The 16714-nt window shown below is 45.3% G+C and overlaps 1 protein-coding gene across 1 annotated transcript in view; it reads left to right on the top strand.

The window, feature by feature from the left end:
• Nucleotides 1–1499: 1499 nt before the first annotated feature.
• dyrk1b (dual-specificity tyrosine-(Y)-phosphorylation regulated kinase 1B) overlaps nt 1500–16714 on the top strand; it is a 73767-nt gene continuing 58552 nt past the window's right edge. Inside the window, exon 1 of the mRNA XM_080769101.1 lies at nt 1500–2263. The gene's annotated coding sequence lies outside the window, so the exon portion shown is untranslated. The remainder of the gene's footprint in view (nt 2264–16714) is intronic.

Here is a 16714-nt window from a genome sequence, read left to right as displayed (position 1 = left end):
ACTGTAGGTAGGGTAGGGCATTCCACATTTTGGTGGCATAGGAGTGAAGATAATTTGTTTGTGCCGAATCTGGGTTGCACATAGTTTGTTGCACTCCCTCTGGTGTTGTGGTTGCGGACCTCGTTAACATTAAGGAAGTATTCAGACAGGTACATGGGTATATCTTGGTGGTGTATCGAATCTTGTGGAACAGACCCATTGCAAGATGCTGTACTCTGTCGTCGACCCTAAGCCATTCTAGCCTGTCAAAGTGGGCATGGGTGAGGTGTGTTCGGGGGGTGAGGCCAAGTAGGAGCCTGACCAGTTTGTTTTGGGAAGTCTGGAGCCTTGTTTTAAGGGCCTTTGAGGTGCTGTGGTACCAAGAGGTGCATGCGTAGTCGAAGATACCTTGTACGAGGGCTCCTGTTCTCCTGTTAAGGTCTTCAAGGTGTTTTTGTTGACCAATGAGGAGATCCTGTAAAGGAATCTTGTTCTTTGGTTGACTTTTTGATTACGTTGGTGGCCATTTTATCACCGGAAAGAATATCCTCCGGGATGGAACCTAGGTCATTTAATCTTTTCGTGTGATAATATTGTCACCCACTCTAACCAAGAAGCCATCTGCCTTGCTGAGATTACTATTTGATCCAAAGAGAATGGATTCAGTTTTTCCCCAGGTGTAAAGATAGTTTGTTATCAGTGAGTCGAGTGCATATTCTACCGAGCTCAGAGCTGAGGGCCTTTTCAACCTGTAGTTTGTTCCTGTCTGAGACCAGCAGTGCTGAGTCATCTGCGTGCAAACAGGAACAAGTTGCAATCACAAGCTGATGTCATGTCGTTTACATATATTAGGAACACAAGGAAGCATACTAGGGCCTTTAGCCCTAGTATGCTTCCTTGTGGAACGCCACAGCTCACTGGGAGAGGGGGCAGTGTTCCGTTCACCTCCACCATCTGTTCTCTCCCCTCCAGGTAGGATTGCATCCAGCTCACTGATGTGCTATCAAAACCAATTGCTTTTAGCTTGTTAACCAGTATGGAGCGGTTCACTGTGTCAAAAGCCTTTTGGAGGTCCAGCTTGACCATGCCGCAGTATTTGCCAGCATCCACCTCGTGTTTGATGTGGTCGCTCAAATAGAGGAGGCATGTGTCTGTTATTTGTCAGTGTCCATGTTAATAATAGGGGTATAAATACTTTGTGAACAGATACAAAACTAGATAAATCATGCGATTAATCACAATTAAAATATGTAAAATATGTAATTGGACAGCACTATTTTTATACAGTAATATTATTCATAATTTCTGCTGTTCATTGAAATGAACCACCTGCTGCTCTCACCAAATTGAACTCTCTTGTGCAAATAATACTTGGGAATACCAACATTTAGATTTTCTAGTCTGTCTCTGGTCTAGTCTCAGAATTCGGCGGGTCACTGAATCCCGTGTAACCGGCAGGAACGCGCTTTCCGACCGCTCCGCTTCTCTCCTCTGCTGTGTGTGTGACCGAGATTAACGGCACAGAGGGGGGGTAACCCTGACCAACGCACACACACATCACTTCCAGCTTCAGCTCTGAAACGCACACTGAACCCAGCGGTAGTGTGTGTGGTTTTGTACCGGTGCACAGCGGCCCCCCGGCCCGCCGTTCGGCCGTCCAGAACCAGAACCCTGCAGTGGGCGGACTCATTTTTCTCTCTCAGTCTCCACAAACGCGAATGGCAGCGTTTTAGTCAGCTAGCATGCTAGCTGGCAGCTAGCTAACGTTTTTTGCATTACATTCTGTTCTATTCGAGCTAGCTGACACGGCTAGCTAGCTAGCTCCCGGGTCGCAGCCGTTAAAGGGGTCTTGGGAGATCGATCGACACAAATCTGTGCTCGAGAAGAACCACCGACCAGGGCGGACATCTGACTGGGGTTTCGGCGTGCGCTGGTGGTGTCCATGGTTATGGTGGCGGGCTGCCATCCTGCCCTGAGCCGCGGCTAGGCTGCACTGCGCCGGGATCCCACCCGACCCCCGTCCCGCAACCCGCTGCTGTCTGTCTGGAAGAGCGAATCACCTCCATCTGCTGCTCAATCTGACGGGGATTTATTGTTATCGTTGTTTAAAAAAACGACCTCTCTGTTGGGATTTCTGTCCCAGAAGAGGGTCGACAGACCGGGGAGGAGGGGGCTCGGTTCGTTTGGAAGGTGGTAGAGAGACATAGAGAGAGACAGAGCGAGAGAGAGAGAGGGGATCTGAACATGGCTGCTTCGGGGAGCTTGGATCGACACGCCGCCTGAGGTAAGCTCTTCCCCGGCCGGGTGGATGTGTTTTCTGACGGGGTGGATGCTGAGCTTCTGGCTTCATGTTCTGCATCAACTCGTGTGTGTGTGTGTGTGTGTGTGTGGGAGGGAGAGGTGGTGGTGGCTCGGAGGCCGTGTGGCGTTAGACTGCCTATCCCTCCCCTTCTCTTCGCACATCATCCCCACCCCTGTTCCTATACCCCAGCAGCACCCGGCTGCTGGTCCCCCGGCACCCGGCTGCAGAACAGGCGCGATGCACCCGGGCCGTTGGAAAATAGATGGTGTGTTCAATCGGGTACTGATCGATGGATGGCCGGTAATGTTTAGCCCATTAGCAGACTCCCATGGCGTTAGATGGCATGATGGTGATGATGGAGGGAGGAGGATGCTGCTGCTGTTGCCCCTGCTTCAGCATCAGCAGCCCTCCAGTGGTCCACCACCACTGACTCCATCCTTGGGGGGTTTTTTTTTGGAGGAAGATTGAACGCCCAGCTATCTGACTGTGGTGTGACTGGTTTGTGGCATGGGATGGGATGGGATGTAGAGGCCACTTAATGAGCCCGCTGTGGCGGCGATCAGTCATGTTTGAGGCGGTACGTGCTGTGGGTATCTAGGCAGGTTTTAGCACCACCTGCCTACACACGCACGCACGCACACACAAACACGCACACGCGCACACAGACTGGGTAAAGGATGCAGGCGGATGAAGATGGATGGGTGAATGAATGAAGGGATGGATGTATATAGACATGGACGGCTTTCTCGACTAGCCTCTTGTTTTAATGCACCGGAGTCCTGTGTCACTGTATATGTACTATGGTGATGGCTTTAGCTATCATAGCGGCCATGTCCCCTCCCTGCCCACCCACCCCCCCCCCCCCTCTCTCTCTCCCTCTCTGTGTATCTGCAGCGTTTCATCTGCTGTGGCAGCTAACACTGCTTAGCTACTGCATCAGCCCCAGCCCCAACCCAGCCCCATGGAGGAGGGGGGGGGGGGGGGGGGGGGGGGGGAGAGAGAGGGGCAGATAGGCTGCCCGGCAACGGGTGGGAGAGGTCAGGGGAAAGATACGACGAGAGACCCATTGGGTGTTTCACAGCCAGAGGCAGGGTGACTTTATTGGGCTCTCTCTCTCTCTCTCGCTCCTCTCTTTTCCTGTCTCTCTCTCTCCCTCTCTTTCATTCTCTCGCTCTCTCCCTCTTTCTCTCGGTCGTGCTGATCCTCTGTATTATCAAGTGATGCTCTGGATCAGATGATGTACTGGTCTGAATCTGTTGGCCACCTTTCTCCAGTTTGAATAACCTTTGTCACAAAGTCGTGTCTCTCTCTCTCTCTCTCTCTCTCTCTGTCTCCATCTCTGCTGCTTCTGGTGCTTTTGGATAATGAAGACTGCTGGTTTAAAATGGACCCTCCTCTTCTCCCTGCTCCTGTCGTTTTCCCCTCACTCTCTCAGCATCCTCCTCTCCACTCGTTCGCTCCTCTCCTCTGTTCAGGGTTTTGACGATCATTTCACCAGCAGAATACTGTATCTGTATGGACCGATTCTCTGAGACTCTGAGTGTGTATTTAGAATCGTATTGGTGTGTTCCTCAAATGTAGGGTCCATAATATGACCAGGTGTTTTTGTGTTGCGGATTCATCTCCCCCAGATAAAGGACTGTTGTATCATTTGGATTGACGTCCAAAGGCCCAGTGCCACAATGGAACATGCGAGATATGACAGTAAAGGCCTTCCCATATAGGTATACAATTATATTCTAATAGGTTTTTACTGTACATTGAAAGACATGCTGAGTAAATGTGACCACTGAGGGAGTCGTGCCATCAACGACTTGCAGTGTTTCGACAATGCATTCCATCCTTTAACAATACATTCTTCTGTACAATGACACAGGATTCAGTTGGACACGCGTTATAACATAGGATAACTCCAGAAGGTGGACAAAAGGGCAGAGCATCGCAAAACACTAATTATAAAGGTCTAAGTTAACACCTTACCACTTATAATGTTAATATCCTCTTAGGATTGTTTGTCTTGTCTTGGGAAGACAAGATTTGTTTCTAGCATTTCTTACCTTGTTATAACTTAGCAAAGTCCACACTCCACAGCACAATCTATTTATTTACATCCAAATTTGAGCAAGTACATGAATCACACACTTTCATTGACATGGCAGAGTCTTCAGAAACAGTCAGAAATAAAGATGATCTCTCTGTAAAACCCCCTTGAGGGGTTGATGATAGTTATCAACTATCCATCATCTCTCAGTTAAATTAATTATTGTAGTGTCACGTGGCACAAATGTATCAAACGGGGGTCCTTGAAATTTAAAAGTTTGACTGAGAATCACTAATTTAGGTCAACACAACCTCACAGTGGACGAGATATGTACTTTGCCGGTAGCTATACAAACCCCATATAGGTTTTTGATTGAAGTATTTATTAACAGTTTGCAGAATTACAGTACATTTCAAGCACAACGCAATACCTTTTGTGTTTGACATGTGTTCATGTTTGATATGTGTTCATGCACTACCGTACCTCTGGTCAACCATTTAGTGGTCCTACCTGGGCCGACCACAGTATCTGATCTCTCAACAGAGGAGCAGATTGACCGCCAGCTACAACCACTGCAGTCGTGTTGGTTACATTGTGTTAACTTTTTAAGGAGGGAAAAAAAGCTCCAAGACGCTTTACACTGGCCTTTTATTCAGGCATGGAGCTGTAGCAGATAGCATGTTGCATTTGCAGGTAAATGGTGCATTTATATAGCGCCTTTTATCCAAGGCACTTTACAAAGATTGTGCATTACATTCACCCATTCATTCATACACAGATGGCGGCGGAAACCATGCAGGGCGCCAACCAGCACATCAGGAGCAATTCGGGGGGGGGGGGGGGTTCAGTGTCTTTGCTCAAGGACACTTCGACACTAACTCTGGCGGAGCCCGGGTTCGAACTGGCAACCTTGTGGTTTCCATCCGGCCACTCTACCCCTGACCACCGCCACCCAAATGGGCGCCTAAATCAAATGGGCGCCTAAATCAAATGGGCGCCTAAATCAAATGGGCTTCTCCACTAGATAAAAAAAACAAGCAAGCAACAGCAGTGCACTCTTATATACCCTTGCACACACAGGCAGAGGTTGTGTTCTGTGTGGTGGGATGCGTGTGCGCCTGTGCTTGCTGTTAAAGTCAAGCGTCACAGTGTTGTTACAGTATGTGTCCTTGTGCATGGAGGAAATGAGCATTTCTTGTACAATTGATATTTGCAGTTTGTGGACTGAAGCTCTCCTTGTAAATATTTCCGTTACTTCCGATATTTTGTGTTGAAAAGTCCTGTTATAACAACTCACTCATTCTCTCTTAACTCGTGTAGAGACGCATGCATGCATGCATGCATGCATGCATGCATGCACGCATGCACGCACTCACTCACGCACACACGCACGCACACACACACACACACACCCTGCTAATTGATGAGGCTCAATTGCTCTGTATGTAAAATAGTGGAAATATCTACAAGCTCACGGCACATGACATTGTGGCATGTTGTGAGCTATAGATCTGCTATTTATAAAAATAAAAAATACTGTAAAACTCTTTGTTTTTTGAAAGTTTTCAGATAAAAATAGCGACACGGATCCCCAGATGACAGTGAAGTGAGTAAAACCTAATGCGTAAGAAATTAAATTAAATTAAACAAGCACAAAATGACGTAGTCATATTTTACCAGTTGCGCGCGCACACACACACACACACTCACTCACTCACTCACTCACTCACTCTCACTCTCTCGAGTTGTTGCTGGCTGCAATGGTATCCCATTGGCTGAGAGGTCGGCTAGAGGCAAAAAGTATCTGGTTGCCTAGAGACGTGGCAGCCAATCAGAAAGATAGGTGACTACAGCAGCCAATGCAATGATAAGTTGCCACTACTACCAACCTGATAGATTGTAGAACAGCCTGCTTCGCATGCTGGTAAAAAAGATCATTGACCAGATCACTTAATTCCTTTTTTTTGGTATTATTTTTTCTCTAAGCAGGTCGCCTAGATAACCAATAATGTTGTAGATTTTTTTTTTTTTTTTAATTCTGAAATCATGTTCAGGTTCTCAATGTTTTTTTTTATTATATCTTACATAGTTAGAGGCCTCGTATAAATAAGCCCCTTGTGCTTCTTGCCTCAACCCGGCACTTGCCCTCCATTTGTTTTATGTTTTATTGTATTGTTTTAATGCAGTGCTAAATATAAATCAAATCAAATCAGTGCTAATATTTCAACTAGTGTGAAGACGGTGTGAAGTTGATCGACAGCAGGTCCAGCATAAACACAGTGAAAAGCATGAATCACAAACTCAGAGCATCACATCACCTGACAGTACAGCCTACTGCACACTATCAAGTGCTGGTGTTGATGAAAGTCACATACTATACCCGTCAGGTTCGTCCTCACATTGCACATTAACCATGCATACTCCAAATGTACGTATGTGCAAAGATAGTGACAAACAACACCCCAAGGAGTGGGGACTAATTCTGGTCAATCCCTGCCGGCCTGCATTTAGCTACTGTCTGAAGTAATCTGTTAGTAACTATTGGTAGGGTCCTTAGTGTTGGTAAAGTTAGGGTCCTAACGATTAGTGTTGGTAAAGTTAGGGTGCTAATCATTAGTGTTAGTAAAGTTAGGGTGCTAATCATTAGTGTTAGTAAAGTTAGGGTGCTAATCATTAGTGTTAGTAAAGTTAGTGTGCTAATCATTAGTGTTGGTAAAGTTAGGGTCCTAACGATTAGTGTTGGTAAAGTTAGGGTGCTAATCATTAGTGTTGGTGAAGTTATGGTCTCAATCATTAGTGTTGGTAAAGTTAGTGTGCTAATCATTAGTGTTGGTAAAGTTAGGGTCTCAATCATTAGTGTTGGTAAATGTAGGGTGCTAATCATTAGTGTTGGTAAAGTTAGGGTCTCTATCATTAGTGTTTGTAAAGTTAGGATCCTAATCATTAGTGTTGGTAAAGTTAGTGTGCTAATCATTAGTGTTGGTAAAGTTAGGGTCTCTATCATTAGTGTTTGTAAAGTTAGGATCCTAATCATTAGTGTTAATTGGTAAAGTTAGTGTGCTAATCATTAGTGTTGGTAAAGTTAGGGTCTCTATCATTAGTGTTTATAAAGTTAGGGTCCTAATTGATTAGTGTTGGTAATTGTAGGGTGCTAATAATTAGTGTTGGTAAAGTTAGGGGGCTAATCATTAGTGTTGATACATTTAGGGTGCTAATCGTTAGTGTTGGACTGTGATTGGGTCCTCCTAATCACAATGGTACATCCTAGGAATGGGAAAGATTAGGGTTTTTACGAATCGATTATTTGACGGCAGTTATTGGAAAAAAAGGAAAGGCTTTATTTAAATTGACATTGACAATTCCTAATAATTTCCGTTCATAGCTATAATAATAATATAATTTGTTGTCTTACGTGTTGCCGAAACGTCGGCGGGAGGGAGAGCAGACGACCCCCCCCCCCTCCTGGACTGCATTAGTAAATGTTTTGCTATAAACCCCCCCCCCCCCCTAATGTTTTAGTAATGTTTGATCTGTTTGAACTATGAATCTGCATACTGCGAGAAGGAGGTGCGTCAGAAACGCAAGGGAGAGGGCATGTCTTCATAAATGGGTCGTCACTTGTCACATTGGAGGACCATAATCCAAGTGTTGTTACAGTGACTGTATACACAGTCTGCGTCTTATTATCCACCACGTTGTTATTGTGCTGTCATGATGGGTGTAACGACACCAAATCCGTAAAGCCCGATTTTATATGACGTTTGCAGATCGAGATCAATGCGTGGCATTCATTTAGCGTCACGGGCATGAGATGTATATGCAAACTTTGCGCTGCGTGTTTGGCACTGCACTGTTTTGTTTTTTTATCTTGTTTGTTGAAATCATCCACATTAAGTTAAGTTAACACTGTAAGTGGCCAGCAGCAGAGATTTGAGGAAAGCAAAGCTCCTGAAGGGCGCGAGATCGACTGACATTAGAAACATAGGTTTTTTTTAATCAGAAAACGGTCAGGATTTAGATTTGAAAGCATTTTGTAGAATCGTCCTCGGGTCTAAATGAGTTAAAAAAATTATAGGAAAGGAAATTGAAAATAGAAAAAAAAATAGAAAGAAAGCTAATATTAGATTCTGAAGATTAGTATTTTAGAAATGCACAAGTGCAGTAACCTATAATCACATAGATGTTTTTTAGTTTAGTTTAGTCACATACCTACTTACCTCGTTGGTGGTGGTAGTACAGGTATGGTCCCAATCATTTACTATAAAGCCAGGTTGCGTAATAATCTGTTGCTGTTTGCTAATGAGTGACTGACTGACTGACTGACTGACTGGGGAGGTCGTTGACTTTAACACTGTGCCGACTTGCCTTGGCTATCTGCCTCACTAGTGTCCGTCTGTCCGAGTGAGTGATGGGCTCGCCTGCTATTAGTTGCTAAACGACTTTCTAACTGGCCCACCAGTCCATTACTGACCGACTGGATGGCTAGAGCAAACGTGTCTCTGGTTAACCTGTTGGCTAGTATAGCTACCGTCATGGTTCCTGTGTCGTCATGACCCTTATAGCGTGGGGGGACGAGTAGGACTGTCACAATTACACATTTAAGTTGACGATTAGTTATTTGTCACACAAATAGTTTGCCGGTTGACGATTTTATTGTGTTTTTTTTTTGGGCATTGGAAATTGGAACATCATGAATAGAAATTGCATTTCTGTCCTGGCTTTTTTACGCTTTGTAATAAAAGATAGATATGACGGATATACTGAAATATATATGTCCAGAAATTACTGGCATTTTTTATAATTGTTATGCTTTTCCAAAAATAGCAGAAATGGCTGATCTACAAGCTTACAACAAGCTTGTACGTTTGTAGAGCTGCTGTTTCAGGTTTCAATTCATGTATGAAAATATTTATAACATGGACACGATTATGACAAAAATAATTGCGAATAAACGATTATGTAATAATTGTGACAACCCGAGGTTACGAGTGGCGTTGGCGTCGCGTAACCCCCCATAGGCTATACATAAAGGACCCCGCAGACCGACCGATAGACCCCTGCTTTGCTCGCTCGTATGAGATCGTATAGTTCAAGACGCATTTAAGGGACGCAGTTAATCAGTCGCAGACCCAATCTATCCGTTTGCCAAAGTCACAGTCTTCGTCTGTGCTCACCCATTGATCCGTCTGCCAATTGGCCCGCCTGTCTTCCTGCCCCCATCTGTCTGACTCCCCCTGTTTGTCTGCCTGGCCTGCTTGACCCATCCCGGGGCTAGTCTCTGTACACTCGGGTCCACCTGCCAGCCCTTAAAACCCATTTAGGCCTGACCTCAAAATAAAAATAAAAAAATCTTCTAAATCCTCCAGTTTTCTCTGAAATAAATACTTTCACGACGTTTAAAAAATAGCAGACCTCGAGTGGCGCGCTATGCGCTCGTAGATCTGCTATTTTTCAATAGCTAAATTATAATGTTTAAAACGTCAAAAGGGGTTCCCGCCCCCAAAATGGGTTAACGGCTACCTGTAAGCGGACTATAGCTGAGTGCTGGTTAGCAGTGGTTGCACGATTAATCTGCGGAAAATATTGCGATATGCGACACATACCTATGCAATCGTCTCATTTCTGCATTTGACCAAGAATCGTGCAGCACTAGTTGGCCGCCCGATTCATTTTTGTTACTCTTTTGTTTTTGCTACAAGAGAGAGAGAGACTTTAACCCATTTTGGGGCAGGACCCCCTTTTGGTGTTTTAAACATTATGTCGTAATTTAGCTGTTGATAAATAGCTCATAGAGCTTGTAGGTCTGCTATTTTTGAAAAATCGTAAAAATGTGGCGCAAATCTTTGAATAATATATTCTTTCAAAGTGAACTCGGGTCTAAATGGGTTAACACATTCCCTCCCGTTACACTAGGCCGGGATCGTGAGGCCAGTCAAATGCGTGAAATACCAATGTAGAAGAAGAAGAGTGTGTGGCTTCACTGTAGGCAGCGGAGGACCCGCGATGGAATTGTTCTGGTCCGCGCGACGTAAGAACACTGGATTTTGTCTCATTTTGAGCAGAAAATGGGAGTAATAAGCGCGCGTGCGCGTAAAATAATTGAATTGAATAATTGTGTCAGAATCGTGACCTCAAATCTTGTGGAGGAAAATTGAGATGCACTTTTTTAGCAAGAACCGTGCAGCACTACTCATTAACTAGATACTTGAGTGGCACGCACGCACGCACGCACAGACAGACAGACAGACAGACAGACAGACAGACACAGAGGCCACGCATTCACGGGTAGAGGACCTGGCCGACCCATCTTTAAAAACCACCCCAAGGGGGCTTTAAAAGGTTTGGGTAGATGGAGCGGAGTCTCGCGTAATGTTATAGCTAAAATTCTCACCTCATGCCCTGAAAAGGTTTTAGAGAAGTCCCGCCCATGCTCAACACAGGCATGTCCACACAGGCCTGCGGCAAGTGGATTGAACCAACTGTCAATCAAACAATCATTGCTGTATACAGTATGTCTGTTGCTTTGTCCCTTTAGGCTAAACCTTCAACACCATTGGGATGTAACGGAGTGTGATTTGTTTTGTGTGTGTTTGAAGATGCTTAAAACCTGACCCAGGAATTATAGAAAGGAAAAACAAGGGGCGAGGAGTTAGAGAGAGGAGAGCAGAGCACAGCACAGCGTTGTTTCATTATTTATGAATATTATTTAAACTTTTTGAAACTTCTCATCTGTATTCTGTGACATGCCCAAAACAGGGATCGATTACTAATTTGCTCATTTAATTGAATTAACCATTATTGATTATTTTTGATTGATTGATTATTACAACTGTTTAATTGGAGTTACTCTGTATATAGCGTGTTTTTTTCTTCTTCGAATAAAGTTGATTTTCTTTTGTTTTTCCTATTGAATAAATCCATCGAATTGAAATGAAACTAGTACAGATGCTCATTCTCTTGATTACACTTTACAGGTGTACACACCTGATTTCGCGACAATGTTTGAATAGATTCAATAGGGTATGCGCATGCATAAAGTGAATAGATTCAATAGGGTATGCGCATGCATAAAGTGAATAGATTCAATAGGGTATGCGCATGCATAAAGTGAATAGATTCAATAGGGTATGCGGACTATGCGCATGCATAAAGTGAGTGGGAAAGCGAGTGGCAAAGTGACTTGACGAAGTGAGTTTAATGTCGTTTAACGTCGTTTAATAATGCAATCGGACAGGACTTTTCTCTTTGGATGTATATGGGCTGTCAAAGGCCAGAAATGTAGTCTTTCGCCACTCAGTATAGGCGTTCCCGCATAACTTCCGGGCATGACGATGATGTCACACGCATACCCTCTATCTTCACTCCTTGGGCTCAACCACAAGAGTCAACGGGGTCAACAAATGTTGACCCCATGTCAACATTTTGACAGGGTGGTGAAGGATTAGAAATAATGGAAAAGGTGTATTGGTTCAGTTTTCACGGGGAACAAGTCCTCAAGCTATACTTGCAGAACTTCCCTAACGAATATAGCCGATCTACAAACTCACTCATTGTGCGCCGCACTCTCGGGAATCATTCGTTGATTTGTACCCCCCCGATCCAACCCACTGAGGCTGAGTGCCAAGCAGGGAGGCTTTGGGTCCCATTTTTCAAGAATCCACGGGTCCGCCTGCAGTCCTTCCTCTTACCACTAGAGCCCAGCGCTTCAACATTGGAGTGCATATAGCTGGCCCCTTGGCGGACACTCTAACCACAAGGCCACTGTCTGGTGTCACTGCGATGCACTTTGAGCTAGCTGCTAGATCTCTAATGCTAGTCATTTACTATGTGCACTAACTAGTCAATACAGTATACTATGTATGTACAACTAGCAACGTAGTCCACTTTTTATGTCACTACTGTGATGTTACTATGTCAGTGATGACTAAGGGCCGATTCATACTCCTATTTTAGAGCCGAATAAAAGTCGGCGCCTACAATTTGACGTCATTTGAGGTTCGGGGGGGCGGGTAGTCGGGTACCGTCCTAAAGTCGGCTCTTCGGTGCTACTGAAAGTTTCCGACGAGCCGAAATCATTTCGGCACTACAGCGCCGAAACAGCGGTAAAATAGGAGTATGAATCGGCCCGTAGCCAGAAAACTCTTCCACACTCTCCGAATGCTATATGGAGTCCGGGTAACGGAAGCTGCCATTTCCGTTCACGAAAATAAATATATATATATATATATATATATTCTTTTTCTGCTGAGCAACAAGCTATATATGCTTAGATGTTTTCTATTTTTATTAGGATAAATGTGCGCGACTGTAAAAAGACGAAACGGAAGTGGGCGAAGAGGCTCCACTTACCGCTTTATTGCTTACTCTTGGCCCAGACTGTACGATGAAGCGTTTTTTGAAATCGCGGAGGCAACAGTCTGGTAACGCGAGACCATGTGATGACTAAGTATTCTGTATAGTGTGAAGCTGCTGCTGTTGCCCTGCCTGTAACTAATTAAACCATATATACACCATGGGGGTCCCACAGGGGCCTGTCCTGAGTCCCCTAATCTTTTCCGTTTATACAAACATCTTATCCGATCTACAAGCTCACCGCTATATGTGAGCTTGATGTAGACCTGCTATGTCTGCCACACGTTCTCCTATTTTTGGAGAATGTTCACCCATTATGTTGACATGCTCAGAATAGGGCAGGCTATATAGCGGTTCACATGGTTATGTGGTTTAAACCTCTTAACCCATTCTGAACGGGAACCCGTTTTGGTGTCGGCATCATGTCGTGCTTTAGCTATTGAAAAATAGCAGATTTACAAGCTCATAGCGCGCCACCGAGTGGCGCGCTACGAGCCTGTAGGTCTGCTATTTTTTGAAAAATCGAAGAACGACTGACATTTTTCGAATCTGATCTCGGGTCAGAATGGGTTCATCAGACCAGTGTGTGTCCTAGTGGAAACCTCGTATGAATCTGATCTCAGGTCAGAATGGGTTAAGTGTCTATTCTGAGCAGAAACTAAAGAAGTAATACTATGGAGTATATATCAGGCAGCGGCATGTTGCTGGGGAGAAACTGTTTTAAGGCGACACCCAGCTGAAATACGCTGCACTGATCTGTGCCACCGCCGTTTACTTAATAATAGGAATATGTGTTGTTGGGAAAAAAAAGGTTGACGTTCTCTTCAGCAGTCGTGTCTGTATGTTGAGCATTGACTTAACCCTAACTGTTTGTGCGTGCGTGCGTGCGGTAGTTAACCTCCTTCTGCCACAGGGTGCAGCGGATGAGTTTCTAGCACATCTTCTACACAGCACCATCTTCCCCTTCTTCACCCCCCCACCCCCTCTCAATTCTCCATCTTTGACCTCATCATCTCATATTTGTCCTCGCTCCAGAGTTGTGCGTGCATGTGCGCACGTGTGTGTGTGTGTGTGTGTGTGTGTGTGTGTGTGTGTGTCCTGGCTGGGACCGCATGTGTGGTGGTAGTCATTTGGATGTTTCCAGGTGCCCTTAATTTTACAGTGTATTGCTTAAGAAAGTGTGTGTGTGTGTGTGTGTGTGTGTGTGTGTGTGTGTGTGCGCGTGCGCGTGCACTGTTAACTGTTTTCATTTCTGTTCCAGAGCTGGAGCCGAACCTCTAATCTCAAAACCCTGTGTACTCTTGAGCAAGCCTCGTCTTGACCCCCATACACTCCAGAAGTAGAACACTCTATAGTTGTACTGGGAAGCTCACAGTGGCTAACGCTAACCATGCAAGACTGGTTACACTGGGCAGCTCCCAGTGGCTAACGCTAACCATGCAAGACTGGTTACACTGGGCAGCTCCCAGTGGCTAACGCTAACCATGCAAGACTGGTTACACTGGGCAGCTCCCAGTGGCTAACGCTAACCATGCAAGACTGGTTACACTGGGAGGCTCCCAGTGGCTAACGCTAACCATGCAAGACTGGTTACACTGGGAGGCTCCCAGTGGCTAACCATGCAAGACTGGTTACACTGGGCAGCTCCCAGTGGCTAACGCTAACCATGCAAGACTGGTTACACTGGGCAGCTCCCAGTGGCTAACGCTAACCATGCAAGACTGGTTACACTGGGCAGCTCCCAGTGGCTAACGCTAACCATGCAAGACTGGTTACACTGGGCAGCTCCCAGTGGCTAACGCTAACCATGCAAGACTGGTTACACTGGGCAGCTCCCAGTGGCTAACGCTAACCATGCAAGACTGGTTACACTGGGAGGCTCCCAGTGGCTAACCATGCAAGACTGGTTACACTGGGCAGCTCCCAGTGGCTAACGCTAACCATGCAAGACTGGTTACAGTGGGCAGCTCCCAGTGGCTAAGCATGCAAGACTGGTGGTTACACTGGGCAGCTCCCAGTGACCAACACTAGAAGACTGATTGATTGATTTTTTTTGGCTCTGCTGTATATCTTGGTCACTTGGACTCATTGTTTTTTTTTTACTTAAATTAGTTTTTTATTGACCACAAAATATATTATGTTATTTGGATATTGTTTAGACGGATGTTAGGTTAATTTATTTTTCACCCAGTACCCTAGTTTTTCTGATGCACTATATTGTTGTCTGTATACTTATGTGAATATTTACCTTGTTTGTTGACTGGAGCTCATGCTACTCTTCTTATTCTGATCTCGCTCTTGTAGATCACTCTGGATACTAGGTGTGCTAAATGCCTAAATTGTAATAATGTATTGACTGTGGTTGTGCTGGTCGGCTCCCAGTGTCCAACAACAGTAGAAGGCTGTGGTTGTACTGCAGTGGTCAGCTCCCAGTGTCCAACATGTGGTTGTACTGGCCTGGTCAGCTCCCAGTGTCCAACAGTAGAAGGCTGTGGTTGTACTGGTCAGCTCCCAGTGTCCCAACAGTAGAAGACTGTGGTTGTACTGGTCAGCTCCCAGTGGTCAACAGTAGAAGGCTGTGGTTGTACTGGTCAGCTCCCAGTGTCCCAACAGTAGAAGGCTGTGGTTGTACTGGTCAGCTCCCAGTGTCCCAACAGTAGAAGGCTGTGGTTGTACTGGTCAGCTCCCAGTGTCCCAACAGTAGAAGGCTGTGGTTGTACTGGTCAGCTCCCAGTGTCCCAACAGTAGAAGACTGTGGTTGTACTGGTCAGCCCCCCGTGGTCAACAGTAGAAGACTGTGGTTGTACTGGTCAGCTCCCAGTGTCCCAACAGTAGAAGACTGTGGTTGTACTTTTACATCCAGGCCCCACCAGTGACCAGCAATGGGAGACTGTGGCTATGCACGGGGCAGCAGAAGCAGGTATAGCATCATGAGCGATCATAAGAGCATGTTTCACACGGTGTCTGTCAATCTAACCTAACCTGTTATGTATATTAGTTTTCTAACTGGTGCTGTTGCATAATGATGGGCCTTGTAAGGAGCAACCCAGCAGAGCTTGATGATGTATAGTATATGTGTTAGCACTGTAACCTAGCCTGCTATAGCATGGAGCATGCACAGCGCAACACAGCAGACGCTATTAGGACCAGTGGACCTCGGGCAACAGCTGATGTCCGTCCGGACAAAGAGACAGACCTAGTGGGAAGTCTTGTTGTTGTCCTTAAATAAATCCACGCTTTACGGACGGTGGTCCTTTTGAAAGCAGAGACACACACGCTCTCATTCAGTCTCATCCGGCACTCAAAACCATCTGCAAAAACACAGTCCAGTGCCCTCTCTGAGTCCGAGTGGCTAGCTTGCTTTTGTTTGCTTTAGCCATGTTTCTCAACCCGGCCGTCGTCCCTATTTTGGGCATGTCGGTATCTGCGACATGCAAAAAAATAGCAGATCTACAAGCTCACAGTGTGTCCTCCTGATGTGATGCTGATGTAGATAGACTTTGCTTCTCTGTTGTGCTATACCAGTGGGAGAGATTATTAGACGTTTGCCTGGGACACAAACTAGTGAAAATGACAGATCTATAAGCAAACAACGTGTCGCTTCGCGCCATGTTCTGAGCTTGTAGATCGGCTATTTTCACTACTTCTTAATTATTATCATCTTTTTTATTAATGGAATTTCTTAGATTTGTTTTTGTTTTTACAATGTATGTATAGCATCCTTTTCATTGTCTTTATTTAAAAAAAAAACGTCTTTTAATATATAATTATATTTTAAATGTAGCTAAAGAAAATGGGATTTTTACTCGAGCCGTGATTGACCCTGTCTGTCTGTCTGTCTGTCTGTCTGCCTGCCTGCCTGCCTGTCTGTCTGTCTGTCTGTCTGTCTGTCTGTCTGTCTGTCTGTCTGTCTGTCTGACTGATTTTCTGTCTTGTCTGATCTCTCTGTGTTAATTTGACCTTTCCAGGTGAAAGGTCATGGCTGATATTCGAAAGGAGGGGGAGGGGTGTCTGTCTGGTTAGAGGGGATTATGACCGTT

The sequence above is a fragment of the Protomyctophum bolini genome (assembly GCF_963924005.1).
Source record: "Protomyctophum bolini genome assembly, chromosome: 7".
NCBI classification, from domain to species: domain Eukaryota; kingdom Metazoa; phylum Chordata; class Actinopteri; order Myctophiformes; family Myctophidae; genus Protomyctophum; species Protomyctophum bolini.
Note: the sequence above shows the minus strand (reverse complement) of the source record. Positions and strands in the feature narration are given on the sequence as shown.